Raw genomic sequence first — 6,819 nt, forward strand, 5'->3', positions numbered from 1 at the left:
ATAAATCATCCTTCTGAAACATGGAGTCAGATCCTCGTCTCTTCCCTCATCCTAAGACCCCTGTGAACACCATCACATCTTGCTTTTCCAGTATTCCCTAGACAATCCTATTTGCATCTCCCCTTGGCAAATCCAAGTACTTATTTTATCCTACTCTCCACAAGAAATAGAAATGTCCTTTTTGCAGCATCCTCACCCTGCTATAGGTTTGCAGCTGGCCAGCTGGTGACCATCAGACCCTGAAAAGTGCCACCATCAAAGGTACACTTCTGAGTTGCTGATGGCTGAAGCAGCTCAGTGAGCTGCCCTGGCCTGCTTAAAGTGGCCTTTTGTGATGGTGTTCACAGTTCACAATGTTTACATTTTGTTCCTGAGGCGTCTCAGCTTCTCAGGAGGAAAAATCCTAAGGAAAGGATTTTTCATAAAAGATGTCTGTGACAGCCTTTCCTATCTTGTGCTTCTGTTGCCAGCCTCCAATTTCCAACCTTTATCCTAGTCCTGTCTCCCCATCACTCAGCCTGAGCCACATGTTTCTTACTCTGGTGCTGCCACCATCCTCTGGCTCTTCCTCCAGCTCCTGCCTCCTGCAGTCCCTGCACAGCTTCTGATCCCAGCCAGCCTCAGAGGGGCAAAAGCATTATCTTGCCCTTATAAAGACAAAATAGTTGCGTCATTTTTTTCAGGATCCTTTATCCAGATCTTTAGCTCTGTACAAGTGACCTTCTCTGATGTACGACCATGACTCACCATTTCAGCATCTGCCTCCTCCCTCCCCAGACAGCTGGAACTGCTGGACTCAGCAGTCAGTGGCTCTGCCAGACACAGCCCACCTTATAGGTCTGCTCCCAAATCCCTTCTCCGGTTTAACATCTAAATCTGTAGCTCTCCCTTAATTAGAATTGCTGTGCACCAACTTAGCAATTCAGAGATGTCATTATTTTATCAACCCTATCTTATAACCTAGCTCACAAAGGCAAGCTCTGGCATGCTGGGTTATTATATTTGTCTGAATCAATATATTGATTTTGATTTTTTTTTAACAGCAGGCTGTGGCAAGATCAACCAGGAAAACAACACAAGGTTCCTATTTAGGATTTATGCTTAAATGACAAGACCCATATCCCTCATTATCCAAGAGCTTTCCCTCTCAGCAATTATTCTAAATTATGTTCTTTCTTTCACAAAGGGCATTTGAGATGCTCAATACCTCCATACCTAGAGAAGCAAAACTGCAAGACCTTAACAAAGGATAAGGGTGTGTGATGTATAAACAGGAGGAATAATTCAGGGTGCAGTTCCTTTATCAGATGATAGAATGGAGCTGCAGCCTCTACATGAAAACAGAATTTAGGTATAGTGGTAATGATATGGTCACAGGGCATAACTGCAGCCATGTGAAATGCAAAAGCCAGGTTTTGTCCACGTGTAACACACTCAGCACTTCTACAGGGGCTCAATAACCGAGCTACCATTGAAACAGGATGAAGTACCTTAGATGAGGGTATTACAGGACTCACAGCAATTGGAGATTGAAGGGAAACTGTTATCAGTTATACCTGGAGAAATGTTATTTGATCAATGCTACCATCTTGAAAGGAGAGATGTGATAAGGGGAATGGAAATACATCTCAGAAAATATACCTGTTTTCCTCCTATGTCAGATAAACATTCCTTGTTCGAGGTTTCTGGATTTTTCTGTTGCTGTTTTTATGTTGGTTTTTTTTGAATATTAATCTAGCACCAGTGATACTGGAGGGTCAAAAAAATTTCTTATCCTTTGTTTAAGCATTGAATTATAGCTACCTTGAAAACACTTTGTCCAGGCTTCAGAATATCACCAGGAAAATCATTTGGAGATAGAACCTAACATGCAGAACACAGAGCAGAGCTAGTTTATTCAAAGACAGATGGAAATAATTCCTAAAAAACCCCAAGAGTTCAGGAAGTGTTCCATTTGAAGATTGTATTTGCCCTGAAAAGCAGAGAGCATGCTGGATAAGACAGCAATAAAATGATTACTCTTTGACATTTTTTTTAGCAGACAGAAGGTGGCAATTTCTTAGATATTTTTTGTGTCAGTTTTCTGAGATTTTCCAAAAGCTTTCCCGATATGCTTTTGTTAAAATTTTCACTTCAGAACATAAGGAGTTACCATATTGGATCAGATTTGTGATCCATCTGGTCTGGTAGTCTGTCTACAATAGCAAATAGTACCAGACATGTCAGAAGAAGGTGCAAAAACCACACAGTTGACAGAGGGCGTTTCATGCTTTCCCTAATAGGCAGGGCATAGTAAAAGGATTTTTAAACCCTTAAAATAATTTGTCTGCATTAAATGACTCTGGATATCTCTATTGTTGCTGAAAATGGTCAGTGCTTTCACGTCCTCCGAAATGGCTTCCAGAATTGGCTTCTGTTGTCAGTATGTTTAGCAGCCAAACAATACTGGGAAAACTTCTTTCTTAATTTTACATTTGTGCCTTCTATTTTCATTAACTGATAGTTGCATCAGTCAGTGCCTCACTGCATCACTGAATGTCTTAAAACAGATGGACTCTCTCTCACCCTTTCTACTCCAGGCATTGCTTTATGTTCATTTCTCTCACTTATTCTCTTTTTACCATTCCAGAGCAGAAAAGCTCAGTCCTTTCTGCCCCTTTTGGAGTGAAATTTTTCCCTGTGTCTGATGATTGTCTCCATGCTTTGGGGGAGAAGAGTGCAGCAGGAGATCCACTTGACACAGAGTGCAGCTCGAGGAAAAGGCAGGACAGGAGCAGAGGGGTCACACAGGAGCACAAGGCTTTGTTCTGCAGGAGGCTGAGGAAGAGCACATGAACTCAATTCTGTCCTGCAAAAAGTAGAAAAAATAAGCCAAGGTAAGATGGTGAACAGTCTCCCAGAGGGCTACATGCTAACCTCTACTGCCTTGAAATCTGCCTTGGCTGGGAAGACGGTGTAACCAGCCCAAATTTCAGGAATGCAGAACTTTTCCACAGTACTGACCATGGACTGAATGGAAAATATGTGTGAAAAACGCCAATCACTTGTTTTTAAAATTTTAAAAGTTTAATAGCAATAAAATTGTAATAAAAATAGTAATACAGGTAGAGTAATAATAATTTGGACAATTTGAATTAGAACAATATGAGACAATAGAAACAAAGAGTTACGGATGTCCGGGTACCTGTTTCTGGGCAGCATGAGCCTGAAAAAGGACACAAGTTAACAAAGAATTAACCCTTAAAAACAATAGCCTGTTGCATATTCATACACTTCATACATGATGCATAAATTCCATTCAAACACAGGATTCTGTCTGGTCAGTGTCAACTTCTTCCTCTGAATCCTGACAGCGCCTTGGAAGTGGGAAGAAGTTTGTTTCTTCTGATAATGGAGCAATAAATTCTCTTTCTCTGAAAGACTGAGGTGTCCTGTGGCTGCTATCCTGCTGTGAGTCCTTTCTTTAAAAAAAGTATCCTACATAGCATAGTTTCTATTTTAACATTATGTTATAACCTAAAATTATATTTAACACACTACTTAAGAGAATTAATACAGCATTACTCTCTAACACAACACATATAATATTCATCTTAATATTTGCGAAATGCCAATCATAAAATACGCATTTTTCACAATATGTATATAATCTCAATGATAAGAGAACCTAAGAACCAAACCTTATGTTAAAGGCAGATCAGAATGAGCCAGTTCTGAATCTTATCCTTGATTGTGATTACTGCTGTGTGCTTCTGGGCTATTTTCTGACCAGAGGAATAAATTCTTGGATCCAGAACTCTTGAACAAATCCTGTCATTAAGAGTAAAAAACCAAATCTCCAGATTTTACCAACTTCACTGTATTTCCACAGCTCAGATAAATTCTTCCCAGCTGCTGCCAACACCACTGCTCAGCACCCACATATTGAAAGTAACTTTAAACAAGGCTGTGGACAGAAGACATGCCATTGCAAAATAATTTCTGGAGGCAAATTTGAGTCTCTCTCCTCCATTTCTTTTTAAACTGAAGAATGAGACTAAATTTTTTTAAAGAAGACTCAAATATTCCCTATGGGTCTGATTGTTTTGTTGGCAGGCAGATGTAGGAAATGTTGCCACTTTTGTTTTTGCAGAGTTTTCACAAGTGTAACCAAAGGACTTTGGTAACATGAACTGAGCAAATGAGTTACAAAGCACAGAAGAGAAAGAATTCCATTCCTATCTGTATTTATGTGTTCAAAAGTAAAATGACACAAGCTAATGAAGATCCACAAAATGTTGATTGATTCATTCAGAGGAAGAACTGAAGAATGAGTAATTGGTACTGGATAGCAGAAACACTGAGAATATCTGTAAAATATCATCCTTTGTACAATTCTGAAATGTCATTATTTTTAATTATTTTATTTAATGCATAAAAGTTAATTCCAATACAACATAGGGAAAGATACAAAACTCCTTCTTTAATTAGTGCATGTTAACAGTAAAGTTTATATGTCTACATTCTGACTATTGCATTAAACTATGTTAAAAATACAGTTTAAACACCTTAGTGGTGGGATGCTACTGGAAGGTAAAGTTCAGCAGGATCCTGGAAGGTTATTAACACTGATATAGATAAAATCCATCACAAGGTCTTATAGTATGGCTAGACAGTTGGGTTCTAAGAAGTGTCAAATCTAAGGATTTCAAAAGTTTTTGAAAAAGACAACTTTGCTTCTAAAACGAAATTACAAGTTATATAAAAATGTAGTTTGTTTTTATTCTGTTCCAGAAAGGTTTCAATTTAATAACTCTGAAAGTCACCTTAATTGATGTCTTATTTTCCTTCTATTTACTTCTATAGTACTGATTTTAGATGTGAGTTAGAACTTTCTTTAAATGTAATAAATAGTGTGTTTGTCGTTGATCATTTACTGGTATAGAATTATAAATCACGCTTGAGTTTTTATTATTGTTTTAATAACTGATAAGATTTGTTTTGCCATTCCTCACTGATAGGTTTAATCAGTTACCAGCAATTTAGTCAGAACTTTAGTGCAAAGCTCTTTAAAACAAAGGTGTGGAGAAAAAAACACTGAAATAATGTAAAATGTAATGTGGTGGAGGACTATCACCCACAGCAGATATTTATGTCTATAGGTACTAGAGAGTAAGAAAAGAAGAGTGGTAACCTCTGTGTGTGTGAAGGAAAAATATACCAAAACACTGCACACTCAAAAGTGTATTTACACATGACATGGGAGACTTCATTTGAAAAATTATCTACAAGATTTTGATACCAGGAAAGCTGTGTGATGTCCATTTGTGCAATCACTGGGGATTTGTTTGCTTGTTTTAGTACTTGGCCTTCCTTTTTCAGCTCACAGGCTACCCAGAACTGGCCAAATTCACTACTCTGTGAGGTTTTGTGTTTTCTTACTAAGTTTACAAGATGAGATCTTCATTGTGCACTCTTTTCAAACCCTCTCCTAAAACACAAAGCAGTGTTCATTTTTATTAATTTAATTAATATATTAATTAACCTAGGGTCTTGTTTCAATGCACTAGCTCTTCCATCTCTTAGTGTTCACAATAACTTTAATTCTGCTTTTACAAGCCCTCTCTGAGCTGACAGGCAGAGGGGGCTTATGTCCACTTTACAGATGGTCAGCTGAGTCACTGAAAGTTTCCACCCAATTTTGATGCCTGCAAGGCTTTATTTTGTGGAGTATTTAACATTACGTGAAGGATTATACCAAGACTTGAAGCTAACACTAAATTCAGCTTTCTCCAACTTGATTTTAATGTTATGTGCTCTTTGCTTCTGTAGGTTAGATTTCAAGCTGTCAGACAAGAAACAGGAAAAACAAAACTAGTGTGAAAATCTGAAAATATTAGGCAAAAATATTAGCGTTTAAAACAATTTTCCACTTTCTGAACTTCCCCAAATGAAAAGCTTTCCACTCAAATGCCTGGGTGCAAACTCATGTAACAGGACATGCTGGACAACTTGAATAACACAGAGAGCTCCCTGCCCTTGCCATGGCACACATTCATTAATATCAGCATTCATGACAGGTTTCTGTAGTCAGGGGATGTTGCTGCAGTGTCAGGGATTTTGTTGGGTGGAAGGTACTGAACACAAAAGGTTAATTCTAGTAATTAGTTGATGATAGATTAGGACCATGGAAAGCTGCAGAGAACATCAATATGAACATTGAAGAATGTCCCCAGGGCCATTTAATCTAATTCAGGAGTCAGAGTAATAGCTGAGGTAAAGGAAAGCCTGGCACCAAAAGTCAACAAAGCAGAGACTGCAGAGCCAAGGTCTGAGGGGCTGCTTTGGTCCAGAGATTGTGACTGAACCAAAGACAGCAACAGATAATGGGCTAGTGGATTGTGAAATATTAAACCAAAATATACCACAGGGCAAATCTATGAGGAAATGCCACTAGATTTTGATGAAAAGCTCTCGCACAATTAGGTTATGCAGCACGCTGTATAGATTGCCACTGGAGCAGCATCCTGCCTGCCTCCCATCCCTGCTCTGTTCAATACTGATGGAGTCCAGTTGGATTCTGATTTCATCAATCTAATCTGCACTGTGCCTTAGCTTTGGCTTTCCTGCCATTGATCTTATTGCCTTTGAATCACACAGAGCATTTTTTTCAGGTTGAAGCCCAATGGTCTAACAGTGAATGTGCCACTGCAGAGACTTGTATGACTGGTAGAACCTCAAATGTGTCACTTCAGGAACAAAAATAGCTTAAATTCAGCTAATATTGGGGGACATTGCTCCACTTTAATTAATTCACATTAATTTAAGTATTTTAAAGTA

The sequence above is a fragment of the Ammospiza caudacuta genome, chromosome 2 (assembly GCF_027887145.1).
Source record: "Ammospiza caudacuta isolate bAmmCau1 chromosome 2, bAmmCau1.pri, whole genome shotgun sequence".
NCBI lineage: Eukaryota > Metazoa > Chordata > Aves > Passeriformes > Passerellidae > Ammospiza > Ammospiza caudacuta.